Source organism: Lagenorhynchus albirostris, chromosome 9 (genome assembly GCF_949774975.1).
Source record: "Lagenorhynchus albirostris chromosome 9, mLagAlb1.1, whole genome shotgun sequence".
In the NCBI taxonomy this organism is placed as follows: domain Eukaryota; kingdom Metazoa; phylum Chordata; class Mammalia; order Artiodactyla; family Delphinidae; genus Lagenorhynchus; species Lagenorhynchus albirostris.
In genome coordinates, this window is record NC_083103.1 from 71,587,386 (window position 1) to 71,612,468 (window position 25,083).

Here is a 25,083-nt window from a genome sequence, read left to right on the forward strand (position 1 = left end):
CAAGCCTGGCTGTCTCTGCAGTGGTATTTCCACAACGGCTGAGGTTGTCACTACTCCAAACTAACCCCCAGAGAAGTTTAAGTTCAGCTCCTGGATCAGTAACTCTTTTTCCAACATTAGGTGTCATTGTAGCTGTTATCGCTGTAGACAAAACTTCCATTTTAGATAGGATATGTCGAGGTGTGTTTGCTAATGCTTTTTGGTCCCAGCTTTATAAAGATGTGACTGACACATAACATTGTGTGCGTTTAAGGTGTACAACAGGATGATTTGATAAACGTTTATACCGCAGAATGATTACCACAGTAAAGTGAGCTAGTACATCCTCACCTCAGATAGTTAACCATTTTTTGGTGTGTGTGTGTGTGTGTGTGTGTGTGTGTGTGTGTGTGTATGTGGTGAGAACATTTAGGATTTACTCTTAGCAACTTTTTTTAAAAATTTATTTTATTGAAGTATAGTTGATTCACCATGTTGTGTAAAGTGCAACTTTCAATATGCATTACAGTATTGTTAACTATAGTCACCGTGCTGTACATTAAATCCCCAGAATGTATTCATTTTATAACTAGAAGTGTGTACCTTTCGACCACTATCATTCTTCTCTCACCTCTCCAGCCCCTGGCAACCCCCAATCTAGTCTCTGTTTCTGTAAGTTCAGTCGTTTAGATTCCACATATACGTGAGATCATACAGAATTTGTCTGCTAATGAACCAGAAACTACTAGAAGAGGTAAGTCAAGAAATGTGACTTATTCAAGTGTCTGGTATGAACAGAGTCAGTCAGATAAAGAACTTGTTCACAAAATGGGGTAGAATATTATTGAGTCACTGATGGAATACAGCTGATGGAAGCTTCTTGGAGAAACCGAAATAAGTGGGAAGGAATTTAACTAGGGCTTTGCTGAAGGGTCATTATCCAAAGGAATAAGTAGCAAGTTTGGGCTTCAGGAACCTGTGGAGAAAACAGAGAATGAAGAGGTACTGTGGCCCAAGTCCAAGTCAGAAACAGCACGTGACACCAGGACTAGACTCAAGAGGCACAGAGTGGCCATCCAGGGGTGAGGCAGGTTGACACAACTGTAACTGCGATAAAAGATATAAATCATGCTAACATCTTTAAGAATGTCAGAACTGATTTACTGACTACTCAAGCTCCCACACTCGAGCACACTTATATGGTATGGTCCAATTCTTCTGACTTGCCATAACTTTCTTTCAATGGCTGGCAGGCAGTGTCAGGTTTGGATGATTTGATACATTGGAAGGAGACAGGAAAGGCTTTAGATAGCAGCTCACTGGGGTAAATTTTCTTCCTTCTCCTGGGTGACGGCAGTGGAAGAGGTGGAAGTGAATAGCTGTTGACCCCTATTGGAGGAGTCACTGCCAGCGCTATCATTTCTCTGGGGCAGCTCTCTTCAGAAAGTCCAGTACAGAGTGATGCAAACACTTTGGCTGTTCTGGCCAATTTCAGAGTAAAGGCAGATTCCTGGGACAGAATAAAGAACTTTCAAAGTTTTGGTTTTCCTGAAAACTGAGGCCATATATAATGTGATTACACTTTTTCAAGGTTAAGAACTTATACTTAGTGTGAACTGATACACCCTGAGTTTCTTTTATGTTTTTGAATTCAAGGTACAGGGGATTCAAAAAAAAAAAGCAAAGTCACAAATCCTGGTTTCAAAATTCTAGGGCTACCACTTACAAGCAGTCCACACAGAGTCTGTTTTTTATCATAAGAAAATGGAATAATGGCACCTACATCTTACAGCGAAAGGGTCATGTCATAGAGCAGAATGATGGTTAATGATGCAGATATACCAGTAAGTTCTAGAATATTAGTATTCCAGAACTCACTCCCTGACCCCTCCCACAGCTATGCTGACCTGCTCATGTCTTCTTCACATTTCTGAGCTGCAGTTTTCTCACTGGTAAAATAGGAAAACTATTGATTCTGAACAGAGTGGTTGTGGCGATCAATTGAGATTAAGGGAGTGTTTCTTGTTATTATAAGCTTCACAGACATCATCATCAGTTACACTGTATGAGGACATATTAACCAGTGACTTTTTTCTTTGTTGCTATATAGCAATTTGATTTATAATCTACATTAAAGACTAAAGCTAAACAAAAGCTAAGGGTCTGTGCCTTAGAATGCTAAATCACCCTTAAAATAAACCACTTGGAAAACTCGATTAGCTGTTCAATTTTATACTGTGATTATTCCTTCCCCATGTTTTCCTCACAGACAAAAAAATAGGAAATTTGGTTTGTTTTTCACAGTATTAAGAAAAGTTGATGAACTGTCTGTGTCCGTGTTATATATTTAGTGGATTTATTATTATTTTTGTAATGCTTTGGCCCAGCTTAATTTTAGATGCAATTACCACATTATAATCTTGGCAAAACTCACTGTTCCAAATAATGCTCTGATGTACCAATGAGTCTTCCTACCAGATGAAAGCTGCCAGGGGGAAGGTACCGTTATAATATATAAAAATGAAGTCTCATTGAAGCGCGTAATAACTATACATTTCATTTCAAAGACATATACTCAAACTAAAAAAAAAGTTACAATTAAGATGTCTAATTCTCCTGAAATAACACTCTAATATATAATAATTCATTGTAGGGTACGTAGGCAGCCTGGATCAAACAGCATCTCCCTACACTGTGAACTAGAAACTACTATCAGACTCAAATGTGTTGAAATATTTCTGCCACTTTTTTCAGAATATGAAGATAAACACTGTTTGTGTGGTCAGAAGATTCTGGAATCATTTTATCACTGACACCATAAGTTGGTGTGAAGTAAACTTTTTATAAGTGTGTGTGCTTATAAATGTCTTCTATAACTTACAGTATTTTCCTTAGCTCTGCCTCACCATAATACCATACATGGACTTTCCAACATAAAGGGTTTCGTACTTTAGTAGAGAAACCAACTTTGAAATGAGGACTTTTAGACTTACTATTTACTAGATGATCCTTCTGGGCAGATAAATGTATTGCTTTTCTTTCCAATATCTACTGGATATTGATTCAATCAGTACAACCGATACAACAGCATTTTTGAAACAACACGGATGACTACTGCAGTGGTTCTCAACAGGGGGTGATTTTGCCCCCCTACCCCCAGATATTTGGCAATATCTGGGGACACTTTTGCTTGTTATAACCGGAGGGAGGAGGCCTACTTGCAGCTAGTGGACAGAGTTCAGAGACGCTGCTAAACATCCTACAGTGCACAGGACAGCCCCCATAAAAAGGGAATGATCCAGTGCAAATTCTCCATAGTGCTGAGGGTGAGCAACCCTGTCCTTTGGGGTTTGTATCTCAGTCTGACAACTTAACAGGTATTGCCCCTCAACACTTGCTGCCTAATTCAGGAGCCTGGGGACAGTGCTCGTTGTGAAGGTCAACATAAGAGCAGGATCCAAACCCTTCATTTCCAGCCAGGATCCCATAAACAACACCAGAACACAGAGCCAGACCAATGGGCTCTGAATTTGTTTCAGGTTAAGCTCATGGAATTTTTTGGAAGTTCTAGTGTTGCTTTGTTCAATCATTTTGGAAAGTATGTAAGTATCATGCTGGTTTCGTTCATTAGGACTATTTTTGGACATGTTTTAGTTCAGTTACAACCTTTATAGTTGGGTTTTGTTCAGTTCAGAGTGCAGCCCATTCGTGCCATTCTGGCTGTGGCTATGGTCACTTGGTTTACGGCCTGGCAATAGTGCCCATGTGAGTGTGACTGAGCAGAAAGCAGTGGCTCATCACCACCGATGGCCACAGAACCTTCTGTACTCCAGAGGAGTTAATTTGCTCTTCACTTTGTTTTGCAGGAGGACTCAATAATGCAAGCACCAAACCAAGAGTTTTTAGGATGCCTTGACTCCCCACTTTCTGTTGCTTGGAACAGAATTATAAGACTTCACCAAGAGAAGTAGCTTATTTCATATTATATTTATGAAAAGGTACGAAAGTCTCAGTGTTTTCAAGTTTTCCTGAAACTGTTTACTTGAGTACACTGTGAAGAAAAAAGAAAGGAAAAAAGTTCTTAAAAAATCTCCAGGGGTTTAAAAAAAAAAGCCCATTTACCCTTATTTTGCAATGGCCCTGGTTGTGAAATCATCAGACTGAAAAATACTGGAGGAGTGTTGAGGGTGGATTCTAGTGACAAGATTTCCTTAAGGCTGTAAACAAACTAAATTCATTAAAAGAAAGAAACAGAAGTGGCAGACTTCACCATAAATTGGGGGACACGTTTTCCAGCTGAATTATAGATACAGCACAAAACACAGTTGTTTCATTTTTTAAAGCCTCAGTTTCTGCAGGCTGAAACAGAACATTTCAATTGGCTCAGTTCATGAAAGCTATCTGCACCTGCTCACAAAACAGCTTAAAGAAAAAAAAAATCTGCACGAAGGATTTTAACTTATTCCGACGGTAAGGAATAGCCTCTGGTCCACAAGCACCCATAAAGGAGGAGCAGTATGAAGCAAAGGGCATCATAATTTTTGTTTTTTAACTACCAATAAATAATCATCTAAGATCTGCTTACAGCATTATTTCAGTTTTACCTGTGGCAGCTCCACTTGCCTGTTCTGGTTGTATGTTAAAAAGCTAGGCGATTAAAATTCAATTATGTGAGGTTTTCTTTTATGTAGCCTAGGGTTGAATGAATTACTGGCAGGAAACTTTAGCTCATGAATTCAATCAAAAATCCTTTCATTTGTCAGAGCCACTTCCTGCCCTTCTCCTTTAAACATCTGCTTCTCCAGTTCAGGGAGAAAACAGTCTCTCACTCTCTCACTCTCTTGCTCTCTCTCTCTCTCCCCCTCCCTCCCTCTTTCTTTGTTAAAATAATAAGCAATCACCAAAACTTCCCTTGCAAAAGTTACATATTCTCTCTTAGACTTACACTTACTCCCAGTAGAGTTTATTTAATATATCTTTAATAGCTTCCTTGTATTCCTCTCTTCCTTTCCGCTTTAAATTCTGGAAAATCTCAAGCTGACAAAAGAAGACATTTTTAAAATGCGAACCTTCGCAGGGATAAGCCCCGGCCCGTCTCCGGGCCAATGAGATGGAAGCAAAGCAGCCAGGCGGGGGAGGAGGACAGGCTGTCGGGAATTGCTTGCACTCCTTAAATGGCTGGCACTTCCTGCCAGAAAAGGCCAGCTCTGCACAAACAGAAATAGGGTGGAGAGAAAACAGGAGGAGCTGCTCAAGTTCAAAACAATGTGCGCGTGTCCACGCGCGCGCCGAGCGGGACCCTAGCCGCGCGGCGCGGGCCTCGCCAGAACATCACCCAAGGAGCCCACGGCCCTTTCTCATCAGCCTCAGACTGGTGTTTAGCCCACGCCGCCGAGAAGGCGGACCCAGATGTTCAAGTTCGGAGAAAAGTGGAAAGTGCCTACTGAGCAGCCAGCCTTCTCTGAGCACAACCTAAGTCCGTCAGTGGCCCCGGGCGCCCTCCCTCTGCGCCTACAGACTTTCTCTTTGGGAAACTGACTCAAGGGCAGACCTCAGTGGCGTATTCTTTTGCCTAAAAGATCATGCTGTTTCTTCCTCATTAAGTCTAGAGTGAAAATCAGTAAAACCTGGGGGCTGTGATGCCTAATGATCCAACCCTATTAAAGACCTTTAAAAATATTATCACCCCTTTTGAGAATATCGGTGTCACCCTAGAGGGAAAGACACCTGTCTGAAGAATGCTTACCTAGAATTTATAAACATTTTAAACTGTACAAAATGATGATGCTTTCATAAGACATGGTACGTAATACAACCAGCTGTTGTATCATGGTGAAGCATACGAATGTTTTCATATCTAAGCTATGCTGGTAATTCTAAAAATAGATAAAGAAGCTTCCGGTTACTTTACTCTTCATATTTGTATGGATAGAAGAATTTGAGCTATAATGATTAGAAAATTACTAGTATCCCCCAACCTACTACAATCAATACATTCATAATTCCTACATGTTGTAATGATTCATCCTTAAATTTTTAAAAAATGGGTTATATGGTTAAAGCCATTTATTGTTATGTTAATAAGAGTAATAACAACAGATAATATTTCTGAGCCCTCACCATGTGCCAACTGTGATAAAAAGTTCTTTACATGCATAATTTATTTTAATCTCTGCAACCCTGTGTAGAACTATGATTATGCACATTTGAAGAAACAGAGGTTTACATCATTAATTTGCTGTAGGCCAGAGAGTTAATATGTAGTAGCAAAGCTGTGACTTGTACCTAACACCTGCACTCTCAAAGCATACACACACACCTATCCATCCATTCCATATGAAACGCCTATTATCTGGAAGACACATTCAATCAAATGAGATAAGATGTACACAAAACATTTTTTTAAACTTACACATCTATTTTATCCAACTGAGACATAAGAAACACAGTGTATCTTAAAATGTCAGATGTCAGATTAAAACACATACATACTGAATTGTAGAAACAATAAATAGTACAAGAAGAAAATAAAAAGTCAGTAAAACTGCTATCAACAAGAAATCCAAAACTCCTTTGACATATGAAATCTAACATTCAAGGTATTTCCCAACGACCAAGTTTTCCTTGAATTTTCCAAAGAATTTTCAAAAATAAATTCAGGGAACATTTGGGAATAGCAAGTTTCCAAAACAAAACGTGAATAGCTAGATTAGTTTGTCAGTTTTGCCATTTTCTCTTTCAGTGGAAAGTTCATTGGACAAATTAAAATCTCACTCCAGACAGGATGTAAGAATGTTTTTGTAAATCACAATTTGCTGTATATTAATGCCATGTGAAAGTTTTCTTTCCCAAACAAGAATCCACATGAAACTTGGTTATTAAACCTTAAATAAACCTTTATTTACATACCTATAAGCCTCAAATTGAAATTACCTATAAATGGATTTTTACATTTCTTTTTAGTTTAATTCCTGAGTGTGGTGGGCAAAAGGTTACATCCTTTATATAAACTTCTGCTTTGGGCTAAACCCAATATATCCTCATTTTGAGGTTTCATCTGAAATGCATCAAGTTGGATGATTTACTTCCGTACAACCTTGTATGGGCTATAAAACTGTGGTCCAATTCAAGCTATTTCTATATTCATGTAAATCACACTATCATGATTAATTCTCTGCATGCCACATTCAACAAAAATGTGAGGGCTTATCACATAGCCAGGTACTAACTATGCTAGGCACTAAAGACACAAAAGTACATAAAACACAGTCCTATCCTGGAGAAAGTTGCAGACTCCTGAAAGAGACTGAGAGGTAAATACATCTTAAGACCTGGATAAGTGCCCCAAATGAAACATAACCCAAGTGTGTGGGGGCTCATAAGAAAAAGTGATCAATTCAGGGAAGGCCCTCTCCTCTAAAAGCATCTCATTCATCCATTCAACAAATATCTATTGGATTTTGAGGGATAAGGAGGTATTTACAGGTGGGAAAGGTAGAAGAAACATCATACGCAAAAGCATGAAGTTCTGAAAGGGACTTCACGTTCAGGGACATGGGTAAAATGTACAAAATGCAATGAGAGCACCAGGGGTCAAGTGACTGATTCTGTCTGGTGTGTCGAGGAAGGCATCAGGGAACAGAGTACATATGAGCTACCTCCTGTATCCACAAACTCCCCTTGTAAACCGATAATTCTGAAAGCTGTCAAAAGCACAGTTACAGATTAACCGCTCAATCCCTTTAATATCAAACCAGTGAGAAAATTCCTGTGACATTTCAGTAGAAGTCCGAATGGAGTCCAATGGACCTAACTTACTTGCTGAGGAACAATGAAGTGTTCCCACGTGCACAGTAGAGAAAAGTTCAGACTGTGCTGCCTGCAGCATCACACCCAGGAATGGGGTTACTCATGGTGACTGATGGATGTAAGGTTCAAGGTTGGAGGTCTGCTCTGAGGGCACCATGGAGGACACGCACCCAGTTTGTCAATTAAGAATGGAGAGCAACCTCCCTCAGACCAGCAGTTCTCACAGACTCCTCACCCTGTCTCAATTCTGGATTTCAAGTGAAACAAGGACATGATTCATACCCCCAGTTGCTTTTCTTTTCATGTGTAGCATGATCAAAAGAATAATTATACAGAAAGAAATTGTGCAAAGACAAAAATGCGTGTGATCCGCCTTACATAAGGACCTCAGTGTACTGCTGGAAACCTCTGATTTGTTCTGTTGGCTGGCAGCTTCAGGTTACAAGCAGGGAACAGAAAGCCCTCATTAACATCTTCCTGGGCGCCAACAAACATAGAGTCAGCTCAACACACCCATTTCGTCTTGACAAGTACATATCAGATTCAGGCCGTGCAAAAATAATAAACCTTAGTAAACAGTGTGATGACTTCTAAGGAAAGAGAGAGATGGGGCACGCACAGCTCAGTGAAGGGACCCCAGAGAAAGAATTTGGAGAGTTTGCTAAGAGAAGAATTCTGAGATAGGAGTTCAGCGGCCGAAAAAAAAAAAAAAAGTCACTATGCTTTTAAACCCTTCCCACACACTCTTGCCTAACATCTCATACTTCCCCCCCACCAACCCACACACAGAAAGCCTAGATCAGACAGAAAAATGGATAAATTTCCTACGGGGAAAGTTTAGCATTTTCTACTGGATTGACAGTCTGGCGTCTGCTTTCCAATTCATTTCAACCCGGTTCAATCCAACTCTGTACACATTGCAGATGCCCCTGCCCTTGCCTCTGAAGGACAGAAAGTGGCTAAAGAAAACCACACACTCGGGATTGCAGGTTTCACTTTAAATTCTGGGCCACTAACCTCAAGTGGGGTGTCAGTGCTGTCCTGATCCTAGTACAATTTTCTGGTTCCATTCACTCTGTCATTCTCCTACAGGACTATTTCACACCTTTTCCTCTCTCCTCAAACCTCTAGCACCTTCTGCCCAATTGTCAGTCCCAGTTGCTGGATTAACTTGAATCTTATTTCAGTGAGAAAACAGAAGTAAGTAGAACTTCCACAACCTCCCACCAAGACAACTAAGCACTTAACTGTTTATACCTGCCTTCTCCAGTCTGGCCACCTGTGTCTATTGATCACTTGAACTGTGGCCAGTCCAAATTGAGATGTGCTTTTTTGTGTAATACACACGGGATTTTGAAATTTTCTTATAAAGCATGAATGTAAAATATCTCATAAGTAATTGTTTTACATTCAGTACATGTTTAAATAATTTGTACATATAGGGTTAAATCAAATCATTAAAATTATTTTTTCCTGTTTCTTTTTTTTTTTTTTTAATGTGGCTGCTAGAATTTTTAAATTACGTATGTGGCTCACACTGTTTTTCTGTTGGGCAATGCTACTCTATTCTCTGCTATGACTATAAGGGAACTACCCAGGCTCTAAGCTGAAACCAAGCCACCCCCTCCCTGAGCATTAAACCCTTTCCTCTCTCCCAGTCAGGGTCTTCACTCCAACAATTCTCACTGCTTTCTCCTTCACCAGTTTTCCCCCTCTACTTGGATCACCACCATGTGCATGCAAACATGCTGCTATATCTCCTATTTAAAACAAAAACAAACAAAAAACTCTTGACCACACATCTTGATCCAATTACCACCTTATCTCTTTAGAGTAGAACTCCTCAAAAGTTATTGTCTATATTCACTGTCTCCAGTTCTTCTCATTTCATCTCTTATGAATCCCTTCCATCCCCACCCACTCCACCAAAATGGCTCCTGTCAAGGCAGGATGTGCGGGAGCTAGCTGAAGCCAACTGTTAAATTCAAGAATTTTGCAAGCTTCCTCTGAAACTATTGGTAGCTTGAAATAGGCTATGATGGAGATATTTACAGCATGGAAATTGGTACACACTACAAATCAGAAGAGCTGGTTTATCAGCACTGCATTGATTGAAAGTTACCAATGGCCTTCACCAAACTTTATAATCAATTATCAGTCCTCAGCTTATCTAATTTATTGGCAGCATTTGGCATGCACAAACACTGTCTCCTTCTCAACTCCTTTCCCCAGTTGTCTTGTGGGGCACTGTCTTCTCCTATGTCTTCTTCACTGTACACTGTTCTTCCATCCCCTTTGCTGGTCTGGCCTCTAAATACTGGAGAGTCTTAGCACTCAGTCCAAACACCTCTTCTTTTCTTTATTTACACTCCTTCTCTGGTGTTTTCAGTCTTGTGGCCCTAAATATCCAAACATATAACTTCAGGCCAGACTTCACCCATGAATTCCAGCTAATCTATCCCCTGCCTACTTGACATATCCACTTGGTTGTCTAATAGGCATGTCAGACTTAACATGTCCAAAATAAATATTCCAACTCTCCCCTCCCCCGCCTCTTCCCCTGTTGCCAAACATGATGCTTCAATTATATTCCCCAGCTCAATAAATGACAATTGTAGTTATACAGGCCACACATTTTGAGTTATCCTTGGTTCTGCTCTTTCTTTGACACCCTGCATCCAACACACTGCACTCCTATTGGCTCTATCTTCAAAACATATTCTTTCTTACTTAGAATCAGATCAAATCTTTTTAATGGTCTACAAAGCCCTATAAAGTACCCCTGCTACCTCTCTGACCTCATCTCTCACCAAGCTCCTTTAGCTTACTCTGATCCAGTTGGAACACCTTTGTCAACAAAGATGCTCCTGGCTCAGAGGCTTGTAATTGCTGTTCTCTCTGAGAGCTCCTCTTCCAGATGGTCACATGGCTCGCTCCCTAACTTCCTTCTGCAGGACCATCCTATATGAAATTAATCCCCTCCATGGCACTTATCACTGTATGACACACTATGTCTTCACCTGCTGGTGTGTTTATCATCAGTCTAGCCTCAGCAGGCATATAATTTGTTTTTCATTGCTCTACACCTAGCACCCATGAGTGCTTGGCACATACTGAAAACTCAATGTCTGTTGAATGAATGAAAAAACAGATGTCGTATTACCAGCTTTGGACCATGAAGAAAACCACTGTCACTTTCTGTTCCGTGTAAAGCATTAAGTGATGGACACACCTTAAATGGCATAGTATTTGATTTCTCTGCCAGGCTGCCTTTGCATACAGACTCAGTAGTGAGGGAGGCTTTTTTGGCCTGGCAAAACAATTAAATCTGACTCAATTCGGAATTAATAGTGATAATGACATTACAAACTCTTTTCTTTTAATATTGCCTTTTTAAAGGAGGATTTCAGGGACATCTTCATCTGAAAGCTGTCTCAATTTCATACTGGGGGGTACAGGCAGGAAGAACTCTGATGGAAACAACTGGAGTTATCCCCTAGGACAATGGCCCTGTTTGATTTGTGGTGAGGTGGACTGGGGTGAAGGGAGTGTAGGGGACAATGAAACATGCCAAAGGTTTTAACAATAAAGTAATCTTTACGAATGACATATACATACCAGTGATGACTTTTACCTCAAAGCCCCTCTTTCTCTTCTACCATTGATTTGCCCAGAAAACCAAGGCTGAAGTTGCATAATGAAAACCGTATCCCCCAAACTCCTGTCTCTTTAGTAAACTAAAAGGTGGTGGGGACGGACAGGAGGCACCCCTCTCATCTCCATCACCCCCAGGATTTTCACAGAAGAGGTCTCTGGTATCTCTCTACCTAGAAATCAGAATACATGCCATGACTCATATACGGTTATCAGCAATGTACAGTACGTTTTTTGTTCTTCAAGATACTAGGATAATTATATAGGTAGGCCTAAATTTTAATGGTCATTATAACATTATTTTTATTGCGTATCATGCAATCCAAATTCTTGCTTTATAACTGAATTTTTAGACAATAAATTGTTTGTAAGTGGGAAAATGCCTGCATTATTATTATCATTAATTAGGTTTCTAGTCAAGCCCAAAAGCCAAGTATATTTTAACTTTCTATGGTGGTAGGAACAATCAGTAGTGATTATTCCTTTGATTTATGAGGTATTAGGGGTTCCATCCATAGTTGAAAATGCTGGCGAAGCATCAATGGAAAAAATAGGTCTATAAATAAGGACAAAACAAACCATTTAAGCACCAGGTAGTATAGCAAGAACTCTCCTAGATGTATGGCTTGGCTAATATCCATTCTGTCCTATATACTTTGACCCATAAGGTTTTGTTTTTTATGTTGTTGGGGAATATGTACTTCTCTCTCTTATCATATAAACACATACACAGACAGGCATATGCAATAGATAATAAAGTCAACCGAAATTTACTTAGTACTAAAAATGTACTACACATTGTGCTGAGTTCTCTAAATAATGTAATAGTTAACAGTTACCTCCTACATGTGTATCAAGCATTTCACACACATTATATTTAATCCCCACAAAAATGAAAGCAAACCCTTAGATAATGCTTCGTGCAGGGCACTGTTCTCAACTCTTTACCTTTATTCGCTCCTTTTAGATGCTCAGCAGCCCTACGAAGTGGGTACTAGCACCGTCTCCATCTTCAAATGAGGCAGCCGAGGCACAGAGTGAGTATGAGATTTGCCCAAGGCCATATCAGCTGTAAACAGTACAGCTGGGATTTAAACACAAGCAGTCTGGTTTTGGTCATGTTCTTAGTCAAGTGTACTTTGCTGCCCTTTTCACAGCAACCTAGAGGCAAGCATCTTCATTGTCTCCATTTTCCAGATGAACTACATGAAGTCCTCTGCACAAGGTTGCTCCGGTATTAGGCAGAGTTGGGATCCAAGCCCAGGTGTGACATGAAAGACTAGGTTCTCACAACACCACACGCCCACTCTCACAACTCCCACTATAATATCTTGTCTCTTTAAATGAATACTTAGTTCCTCAAAGTCTGATGGTGTGCCTTCAAATTATTTTGCATAATCCCCTAACCACAGAAATACCCAGGGCTCTGCCTATAACAGATATTTAACATAGGAAAGAAACTCATACAAAGAGTGATTTTGCATCGAAGGCAAAGATGAGCAAAAAAAACAAAAAAAAACCCCATCAACACCACAGCTTCCCTTTGTTTCTGAGAAAATGCCAAGGAAAACTGACTTTGATTTTCTAAATCTTCCTTTGATTTACCCCACTAGAGGTAAATCAATGCTAAAATAACTACCGAGGGCCACCAGAGATGTGCTGATCTAACATGACAAATGCCAAGGAATTTAGACATTAAATTGACCTTGGAATCCAAGCTCCCCTTCTTAACTCCAACAGAAGAGAAATCACAAAATTCACATGAGTGGAAATCTTCCTATCTAGACTATGGGTGGGGCTTGGCATTTACTAAAAGCAGATACTTATCTCCAATGCAATCCTGTTTAGGAAGCAGCTAAGGTTGTTGTTTCTGTACTCAACGGAATGCTGCCTCTTTATAATATCCATTGCTGGGATTATTGCTGGCAGCACACGGACAGAGATTGGCCACCAAAATGTGTCTAAAATGTTCAGAGGCTCTTTTAATATCTTTCTCTTGGTTGAGAAGTAAAACCTGGAATGTAAACCCCATTTCTCATCAAGAAAAGGTGAAGCCGTTTCAGCATACGTTTTGAATGATTTATATTGTCTGACAACGTAAAGGTAAATTCTCTCACAGGATTTACGGCACAGTTCTCGGCCATCTGAGTTTTGTTGATTTCACCTTGTCTCATTGCTCAAAGAATTACAATTAAATGAAAACCCCTAATGTCAAGGCATCCAATAGCCCCAGCGCGGGACATTGTGACTGTTACAAGCATTTTTCTCTGTGAAAATCACCAAAGCTTATAGATAGCCACCATGCCCCGCCCCCACCCCCACCCCCGCCTTACCTCCAACCTGCAGTGCGGCACTTTCAGACATATTTAAGGAAGCGATGATAAACTCTTTAACAAGGTAATAGGAATACATACAATACGCTGAAAGAATCATCTGAACTTTTTTTTTTTTTAAGATTAAAACTCGTGTGGGACTTGTGAAGGAATTTTGACAGGTCGTCTTCAGATTATTTTAAAACACATAGGTAAATTTATTTGAAGTTAAATAACGGCAAATCCACTCACAAAAACAAAAATAGCCCTTTGAGACTTTCGCTTAAGATAAAGTTCTACTTAATCTATGCAAATAGTGATAGCACTTTCTAGAAAGAGTTCTGAAGTCAGTCACACACACAAACCTCAGTGGCAGCACAAAAACATCCTTTGTTGCCGGACGTGAGAAAAACACACTTGCTTCTAAAAAAAGCCTAGGAAGGAAGTGGAAGAACCTCGGGGGCGAGTGGGAGTGTGAAAGGAATGCTGGAGCTCTTCCTTTTTTTTTTTTTTTTAAACATGTAAGCTTGCTGTGGTCCTCAATAGTAGGGCAGTAGTTCAAGAAAGCAAAGTAAAATCTTTGTGGTATTTTTTTCCTATCCCGTAGGTGTACTATCAGCCAAATAGATTTGAAAATCCTGATCAAAGTAGGTTGATATTCTGTCATTAAATTGCCCCAGGGTTAAAAATTAAAAAAAAAAAATCAAAGGAAGTCAAACACCTGCATTTGATTCTAACTTCACACACCTCAAAACAACTTAGATTGCCAAAAAAAGTATTAAAAGAAAAGTTATCCGAGAGCAAACACAGGTAAGCAAAGCATTGTGCTGACAGTTTGCAATGTCACACAACGGGTTGTATCCCTTAGAGGAGAAACTGAAGCCTCTTTTGAAAACACAAATGTGATCATGCCTCCTCCTGACTTAAAATCCTTTGGTACCTTCTCATTGTGCTAAGGATCAACACAAAATGATCAATATGGTTTACAACGCTCTTCATGACCTGATCGCTGCATATCTGTCAAGCATATCATCAGAGCTCACATCAGTTGAACGTTTATTATGTACCGAGCACAAAAATTCTTTCAATTAACCCCATAACAACCCTTTTAGGTGGACACTCTTATTGTCCCCATTTTTCAGTTGAGGAACTGAAGAAGCTGAGTTACTTGCCAAAGATCATAAAGCTGGAGAGTGCTTATGTCAGTCACTGTTTACTGAGGAAACCAATACACAGTCCCAATCCCTCCTCACTGGGCTGCCTCCATGCTCACAGCTGGTAAATCTACATTCTCACTTTCCCTGCTTTCCTTAGTATCTGGGTTGTGTTCTGGCCAATGACATGTAGGCAGAAATCCACAAGAGGATTTCTGAGAAGCTTATAATTTTGCAGATAAAAGAACCTAGCATTGCACACCTTTCCCCTCCCTCTCACCTCCAGTGGGGCCATCATGCCCAGGGCCACTTCCAACTCAGAAATGACAAAGTGACAGCTAAGGATGCCTGTGATGAACGCATAAGTCTTGCACCGACCAACCCTGAACTGCCTATTTTCACCCTTTTTTTTTGTGGGGACAATATATTTATATTGTACTTTATATATTAACTCTTTTAGGCAGGCTTTCTGTTATTTGGAGCCAAAAGTACTCCTAACGGATAGACCCGTGAGACCAGGATTCTAACTCAGGACATCTGATTCCAGAGCCTCTGAGCTTAATCCTATTCCTCCCTGTTTCATGCTCCCTTTTGCTCTCTTCCCTATGGCCACGCCACCTTTAAGTTCCTCAAAACTACCATGTTTCTTCCTGCCCCCAAACCTTTACTCTTCCCTCTACCTGGAAGAATCTCCTACTTACCCTTCAGATCTCAGTTTAAATATCACCTCCTCAGGGAAGCCTTTTCTGATCTTCTAACATCTTCCAGACAAACTCAGTTCCCCCCGCCCCCATTTGTTCACAGAAACCTATATTTGCCCTCTGTAGCCCTAATCACAATTACGAACAAACAAGCATTTAATACTCATCTTCCCATGCTACCTGGTAAGGAACTGTGTTCTGCTTGGACATAGCAGGCAGTTAATATGTATTTATTGAATGAATGAATAAATATCAGCCTTCCTCACCCTAAGTTAATTCTTCAGCTAGACAGATGGAGACAGGAAGTCACACCTTACACATCTGAAACCACAGGCTGGAATACATCTTGTTTGATTCTATTCTCTGCCATAAATCTCTCAACAGAAAGGAAGGAGGGAAACTGAGCTGAAGAGGCTGAGTGTGAAGACATAGAAGAAAGACATAGTAAGAAAGAAAGGAAGAAAGAAAGAAAGGAGAAAGACATAATAAGAAAGAAAGGAGTACTTCCGGTCCCAAGATAGTGGCAATCCCAGAAATAGAAAAATACTCCAAGAAGAAAACAGTGAGTGGCAGGATGGGGACTGCAAATGAAAGCAAGGATGGCCTTGTAAAGACACAATTTTCAGGAGGCCAAATATAGGCACAATATAGTATCTTCTGTGATCTCAAGTTTTGCATTCGACATTTTGGGAGGCTTTTCTGTGGGAAAACATTTCCAACTTCATAGTGGAGTTGTAGGAAAATATTTCAATTTATATAAACTTGTTTTATTACCAAATTTCCCGTAGCCCATCTATTCCGTAAGCAAGAGATAACTGGCTTGCATCATCGTTTTAAAACCACAGCTCTTTGGGTATTAGACCACTCTCTCGGCACCCTGAAATTGATCTTTTTATACCCCTTTCTCCTCCATTAGACTATAAATTCTTGAAGGTAGGAATCTTGTGACTTATTTATTTTGGATTTTCAACACGGAGCACAGTGCCAGCACGGAATACGAACTCACTCTATCTTGCTATAATGAATAAACAAAAGGCATAGGCATGTCAGGCATTTAGTAAATACATGTCAAATTGAATCTTTGATACATGACTTGGAATTGTTTCCCTTTCAAGGTATTTGTTCAGTGAGCATAATTACAGAGTCCACAGTCCAACGAAGTCTTCGTTATAGAGAAAAACTAGAAAGGAGTCTTTGCATTTTCAAGACAATATGAATTGAAATGGCAGCCTTCTTTGCGGCACGCGGGCCTCTCACTGCTGTGGCCTCTCCTGTTGCGGAGCACAGGCTCCAGACGCACAGGCTCAGCGGCCATGGCTCACGGGCCCAGCCGCTCCGCGGCATGTGGGATCCTCCCGGACCGGGGCACGAACCCGCGTCCCCTGCATCAGCAGGCGGACTCTCAACCACTGCACCACCAGGGAAGCCCTGGCAGCCTTCTTTTTATCATGTGCATACTTCAAGTGCGAAAACAACTCAAAACTTGTGATTAAAAACAACAAAAAAATCTAGAAAATTTCTCTGCTCACCGATCCTGACCATCCTCTGTGTTTTCTCTTAACTCTGTATCCTAAGGGTGATGGGAAAAGGACAATGCAAGGTAAAAAAAGATGGAGAAACAGATGGGATAGGAAAGACAGCCAGTAATAGAAAAGAAAGAATGGATTGGCATGAGGGGCAAAGGGGACAGGGAAGGGAGGGTGAGGATTGGAATAACAACAGAAAATGCAAAGAATGGAAGTCAATTCCCTCTCATTTTCTCTGGTCTCTGATAAAAGTGCCTGAGATCCTAATTTTATGGCCTGCTCAAATGTCACAACTTCTTTTAAAAGAAATTAATTTGGAGGTAAATGCCTTTGATTTTTACAACCAACATGCTTGTGGCTTTTGACATCTTTTGGTCCTGTTCATTAAAACCATCAACCAAGTCTAGAGGTACAGCAATAGAACACCCTTAGTAGATGATGAATACAATCTATTTTCCCATCTACAGAAAGTGAAACTTCTTTAGCGTACATCGTAATCTGCCTGTGTCATAAATATCCTGTGTTTTCATTTGCATAGCGTACTAAATACACGTTGATACTAACTCAGTTACCTGAGTGGCTTGTAGAAATGTGCATGGAATTGAGTCCTGATATGGGATAAAACTATGACAAAAAACATACTGGTTTGCTCCAGATATGTGAATTATTATTTTCTAGTGCCTTAAAAAAGAATGAAACTGAAAGAGGCAGCTTGAAGAAGCTTACACGTGTTTAAAACCCACATCCTGTTGTTATCCACCGCACTGGTACAGAGGAGCTGGGAGGTGAACGTTCTCATTAGGGTTCCATTAGCTCTGATTTGCAGAAGCCTCCTCCAAAGAGGGAAGTCATATCCACACTCACCCCCCTCCACATGGCTGGGCAATGGCCCAGGCACCACCACTGAAGAGCATCATTTACTGAGTAAACATCTAAGCCCAAGAATACAGTGGTCTAACTCAGTGAGGTTAGACCTTAAGTTTAAAAGATTCTCCATGCTTCATTCCAGCCGCTATCAGCAGGTTTCAAATCACCCTTGAGCAGAGGCCCGCCAGCCTAAGGCCTGAAAGACATTATAACAATAACAAGACAGGACTAATGGGAGTCAGCCGGTGAGAATAAGAGCAACATGGTGTACCCAGACTTTTGTTCCTTTTTATTTATTTATTTGGTTGAAATGCATGTGTTTTTGCTTCAGGCAGATGTTGGTATCCTAGCCTTTTGTACAGGAAGCTGTAGAAGGAGGGGACGATGATTGGTAGGAAACGGGAGGAGGACTTGCTGGGTGGGAGCAGAGAATATGTTATAGGCCAAATGACATTTTTTTTGTTGGCCCAATGATTAAAAAAAAAAACAAAACTATCTGTAACTCTGTTCAGAACCCTTTCAAAAGGGTGAAAACCATCCTAACAACTGTAAGGTCCAAATAATTGCAGATTGTTGTTTTAAACTTTAAAATGGTTGTATCTTAAAGTTCCTCCTTTACGTTATTCTATTTAACAACCACAGACTCTTCCTAGGCTACCGCATGTCTTTTTAATTTTCTAAGAGGCCAGCCCCCTTCAAGATGTTCCACCAACTGAGCCCTGTTTTCCTCAGATGTTTCTTCTTTTCCTTCTTCTGAAAAGCATGTGTTGATAGACTACAGGGACTTGATTAAGATTTATTTTTTAGACAGTGTTTTCCCCTTGCAACTGTGAGTCGACCTCACTCGGATGGGAAACCAGGGCAAATGATTCTAATGCACTTTGCTCCAACGCTTCCATCTCAATAACCCTTTAAAATGAAAACTGTAGAGAATGAAATGAAAAATTTGTCTGCATCTGGAAGCATTTACACACAGAGGTGTCCTTAGCTTCAGTTGTTTGTCTAGAATTTCCATTTCTGAACCGACTTGCCTTTCTCCTGTGGGGATGCCGAAGAAAACTATTTGCAAAATCCATTTTTTTTCAATAATCCAGAGGCTCCTTCAAGGTTAATCAGGCTAGAAAGGCTAACCATGACTCATAAGATTCCCCCGACACACACACAAAAGTTAGAAGTCAAAAAGAGAGCCAATCTCTGAAGCCCAGGGCAACCACCAGCTTAACTGACAAGTCAGCATATTGTCATCAAACCAGTTTCCTGCTTGGAATACCTTGACTTCACTTAGTAAAGGTGTCAGCACCTCTTTTCCCGAACAATCTCAGCGTGAATGACAGGCCTGAGTCCAACAGAAGGTGTCTTTAATCTTTTTATGGTTCAGTATAAAGGTTACCTGAAGAAAAGCCTTAGGATACGCTTTCAAGATACTAACTTTTGATTTTTTTTTCTTTTTTTAACATCAGTGTGTCATGTTTGGATTTAATCATTCTTTTAAAGAAGCAGGAACGAAGGGCTGCTGGACATCCACAGAGAAAGCTTATTCAACAAAACTTCCTATAGTCTAGGGACACCTGTGCACATTCCTAAAGGCTTGTCAATCAAAGGTTGAACCTGAAATACAGGTTCTGACTGACTGTGGGTATGTGGTCACTCTGTATGGTGTGTGTGTGTGTAGGGGGCAAAGTAGCTGAGTCTAGAAGAATGGTGGTACAGGAGGAGGGGCAAGAAGAGAGAACGTCTCAAACTGGAGGTGCTGCGTGAGACCCAGTCAGTTACACAGCTGATGCTGGAATAATAGGATTTTCTTCACGAACCAAGAGAGTGGCAGACACTCTGTCACACCACACCCCATTCTCAACCCTCTTCTCCCTTGCCCATCCCTTCATCCTACTTTGAATGCCTATGTGATACCTGGAGTTTGAGACTATGAGAGAAAGGAGAAGAGCGTCACAGAGATACTGACCCTGAGCCTTGGTATGACTGAGCTACTAAACTAATACCAGCGATGACCTATCTCCTGAAATACGGTAATGTGAGAAGAAAAATCTATTTGTTTTAAACACTGTCAATCAGGGTTTGGTTATTTGCAACCTGCTCCCCCCTCCCGCCCCCAAAAGTCCTAGTTGATTTGGCAGGGGCGGCAGACCAAATAAGAAGCTATCTATTCTTGGAAAGCTTTGTGGGGAGAGGACAGTTTTGAAAAATCCAAGCGAAGCTTAATAGTCTTTAGAAGGTAAAACCAATTTACCGTATCCTGGAGCCTCATAATTTGCTTCAAACTTTTATGTCTGCAACAACTTAGCATCATTAAGCCATCCCCTAGTTCATGACATTTATTTAGAGGAGGGACACGACATATCATATAGTCCTCCCTATGCAATTGCCTTTGTGGACTCTTTGTATATATTTTTGCCCACGTCTCTAATCTCATTTTTCTGTATAAGTCAAAGGTATCAGCTAATGGCATGCTTGGCTTACCCTCAGTCCTTTTTATAATACTGGACCATTTTCAGAAAATTTTAAGAGAGATGCAACATAAGGAATGGAAAGGGCAAAATAATCCTACATGGTCATTAGCGAGCTATGTGACACTGTGCAAGTTACTTCAACTCCCTGAGCCTCGTATGGCTCATTTATAAAATGAGGAGTTCAATTAGGTCATTCTTTCAGCTTTATATTATAAAAATTTTGATTATAAGCAACCAAGTTGTGTAATCACAGACATTTTTATAAGTCTTTTTTCACCAACATGGAATATATCATATTTCCAGTACATCACCATGAACAAAAATTTAAATTTTAAAATTTATATTTGATAGGGTCAGAGTTCACAAAAATCAATGGCATTCTCTGACTCAAAGAGCCATTTCCCTCCTGGTTCATGATTCTCTATGTTAGCGTTTTCAAAAGGCGGTCTTTAGTCCTTGCATCTGGGTCTCACCCAAGGTGAACTGAACCAGCATATCCGGGGATGGCACCCAGAAATCTTCACCGTTCACCAGCATCCTGGGATATTCTGACCTGCACCAAAGTTTGAGCACCACCAATCGGACATGTGTCACTAAAAGTATGAAATTGAGACTTAACTGGATTAAAATTATATAGAGGGTGTGCTGATCAAACAAAGAGCTCAGTCACAAATTCAGTTCTTTACTTTTCTAAAGGTGCTGACCAAAGGTAATTTACAGTGTTCTCAGAGATAAGATTAAATTTAACTCTCAATGAGCATTCTGTATTACATACATAGAATTCACAGAAATCAATGTGAAAAAACGTCCCCCAGAAAAAAAAAAAACAACAAAAAACAAAAACACAACTTCCCCCAGGATTCTGATTCCTGCTCATTTTGCTTCCTCTTGTTTTACCCTTCCAGTCACCATTTCCTTTTGTTTTCAAAATTTAATCCATTTTTTAAAACCCTTATTTTAATGTTCTATTTCATCTGCCACCCAAGAAATGGCAAGTTTTTAGATCAACTGGTTGCAAGTGCTGTATTTTTATGGTTTACTATAATTTCACCTTCGTGCGCTTCCTGACTTCTTTTCAATCCTATCATCCATTAATAAACCAAAGAATTTGCATTTACTTTGCATCTATGTGTTTATAGATCTCTATATGGCTAAGTATGACTAATCATTACATTGTTGTCTAGTAGTAAACTGCTTCCCCAGGAGGTAAATGTTTAAAAATTCCTACTCTAGTGTATGTATTTGATTGGGTTGAAAATATCATGGTATTATCGTATCTACATAAACAATTTATTTCTCAAGACTACTTTATTCACCCTAAAATCAGTGGTACTATCACTTCTTTAACCAACTGTGATTTATTCAGTTTTTCTTTTACTACAAATCAGTAAAAATAAAATGTTCTCTAAAATGCCATGTTTAATTCAGGTACATTTTGAATATATTTCCCATGGCTGCTAAAAGTAGGAACTAGATCTGTAAGAGAGCAGCACCATTTGCTAATGTTTCAAAGCCAAAAAGGCCATTTGAAAGGCAAGATAAAACAAATCAAAACAAACACTGAATCAAAAAAAGGTTGAAGCCCTTATAATTACAACAATTTAACAGCAATGTTAGTCATTGTTATTTCATCACAGTAATATGTTCAGCATTTCTAAAATGTTTCTCAATCAAAAAATGCGCATGTATCTTGCAAAAAAATCAAACTATTAGTGAATCACACAGAGCACCTTAAAAGGAAGTCTGATGTCCATGGTGAAGATGAGGACTACAGAGTCAGATGAGCCCACACTGTGACCTGCATTCACCCCAAGGGAGAGCTAAGATGGTCCTGAAAGAGGGGAAAAGTAGAGTGGGGTCCTGACAGTTTACACAGCCCTAAGCACAGGAAGAACTCCTTCAGTCTGTACTTTGCCTCTGCAGGTAAGTGGGGAGGCTGGTGTGGCCACAAGAACACTTTGAGTAGTCAAAGTGGTTGGTCTCATTAAAAGGGTACCTAAAAGAGGGGGGTACCTAAAATAAATTAGGAGTTTGGGATTAACATAAACACACTACTACATATAAAATAGGTAACCAACAAGGACCTACCGTATAGCACAGGGAAATACACTCAATATTTTGTAATAACCTCTAAGGGAAAAGAATCTGAAAAAAAAATGTATAATTGAATCACGCACTTTGCTGGACACCTGAAACTAACACAACATTGTAAATCAACTATACTCCAATAAAAAAATAATAGATAAAAATAAATAAAAATAAAAAGGCACCCAACTTTGAGTCAAGAGACCTGACTGTATGTTCTGCGATCCTCATTTCTTAGTTGTGTAACCTTGAGCCTGCTGCAATCTCCCTGAGCCTGTTTATGGCCTCATAAAAGATCTGTAACAGCGTGCTAACATACCTCCTTCTTGGGGCTTTTGTGAGGAAAAATTGAGATAATGTATGGAAATCCCTGTGAAATAAATGTTGGTTACAAATATAATTCACATAAGAGACAGATCACTTCCCTGGAGCCTATAACCTGAGCAGTGGCCACATCTGCCCGAGGGTCTCCTGCCTGGGCTGTCTACCTACATTTGCCCACATTTGCCTCAGCAACTATTCATTCCCATGGAAACCAGCTGGGTTTGTAAAGCCCCCTCACACACCAAGGTGCTGCAGGATTGGTTACAAGGTGTGGACCCCACCAGTTCATGTCTTCTATGACCAAGACCCTCTACTCAGTTAAGTATCTGGAAACTCTGAGTCTTGCATGCTGCAGGAGAAAAAAATGATCTCCAAACCAATATCTACCTCTGGCAGGAATGTGCATTGGAATAGACCAAGGCAAAAATAAGTCATTTGAACACAATATGCAACAGTGTATACAAATATGCTTTATGGTTGAACTTGAGTCCTTTTTGATTGTTAACATGTCCCGTTCTTTTGTGCCTCCCGTACAAAAATGTGCTCTATTAGGAGTAGGTTCTATTCCTGACCCTCTTAGTCACACTGGGCGAGCCATTTTAATTTCCCTCAGCTTTATTTTACCCATTTTGGAATCTCTCCTCATTGAGTCTACCTTATTGAAGCTTCAAGTTGTATCTTTTAAGCTAATAAAAGAGGGTCTGCAAATGAAGCATTAGAAATTGTACTCGATGCTGTAGTAAAGAGTTGTGATACTAGACCAGTTCTCAAGACGCTTCTGAAACGGAAAGATTGAAAGTAGTACAAATCATTGACATATTTAATATGCTAAGTATGCCTTTAATATGCTAAGTATGCCTTTCTTCAGCCATAAACATAGACCCTTCCGTCAGGAGAGGAGTTCTGAACGGCAAGACTCTCTCTGACTTTCCAAAAGTTAGCAGATGGCCAGGACTTAACCATACTGAGGCTATAACACTAACCTAAGGAATTCAAATTGCTGTGTAAAAAAAACATATTATTTACTCTTTAGGGAACAAAACAAATAGTGTCAGCTGACTTTCCTTAGGATCTTGGTAGAGACCGCCACAGAGGAGGACAGGCTCCTGAAGAGACCAGGAAATCACCAGACCAACACACTCAGTACCAAGCATCTTAATCCATACGAATGGATGGAAAAGTGAGGGCCCTTTCCTGGCCTCAGTGCTTGAAAGAAGAGGGGAGAATTGAGAGCAGAAGAAAATGTGATGGAAGAACAAGAGATATTTTCCCCATGAGTTACTCCTGCAACTGGTGTAATCTTTTAAGGGAATAAGTGGAATATGGCTCCTGATGTAACTGCACTGCACTGAAGTCTGCATCGTGGAAATCTTGCTCAAAAGAAAAAGGAGCAGATGACTCATCAGTGAAGACGGTGGCCCTCCTATGCCAGTCCTGAGCTGGACGTTAAGAGGATGACAGTCTTTCAAAACCAATATTCTGGTGTCATTCTGAGCTTCACCGGTAAAGCGAAATTGACCACATACCTTTCTAATGACTTGTATCTCAAAACAGTCTACAAGTTTCAAATGCAGACTTTACTTCCAGGATAGAAGCTAAAAGCTGATTGATATGTTGATACCTAGGCATCCTGTGCTGTGACAGGCTTTCCCTCTTCTGTGGCTGGGTATGTTCCAAGGACACACTTTAATAATTATCATACTCGTGGAGGTATGTCATAGTGGGGCCCCTCTGTGACGGACTATTCAAGGCATATAAATTCAGCAATATCGGAGGCTTACAAAACCATAACCTTATGAAAAAGTAAATTTTCCACTGAGCACATCACATATTCTTTCACATAGTAGGTCCACAGGTAATTTTTAAGAGAATGAAAGAATGGCCATGCAGCTTTGTGAGGAAGGGTATAGCATTCCTAATGCACAATTTGTATATGTGCAAAACCTAGGAGAAAAAGGCAGATTTCCTTGCAGGTGTAAGCAAATTTATCAGCTACTTGGACTCTGATGGAAAATACATAGTATTTCAAGAAAAGGGTGAAAAACAATAATGGAGTCAGTGCCGAGCTGATGGCTGAAGTACAGAAAAGCATTCTAATGGAGAATGAGCTGGTTTCAATAAGCCCTAAGACAATAGAAAAATTATGTCTCCATTAAATGAAATTGCTGTCCCACATATTAAGATGGTGGCACACGTAGACAAAGGAG

The 25,083-nt window shown here is 40.1% G+C and overlaps 1 protein-coding gene across 1 annotated transcript in view; it reads right to left on the bottom strand.

Moving 5' to 3' along the window:
- The window catches only part of MAML2 (mastermind like transcriptional coactivator 2), a 362,152-nt gene that overhangs the window by 261,690 nt on the left and 75,379 nt on the right, over positions 1-25,083 (bottom strand). The window lies entirely within an intron of this gene.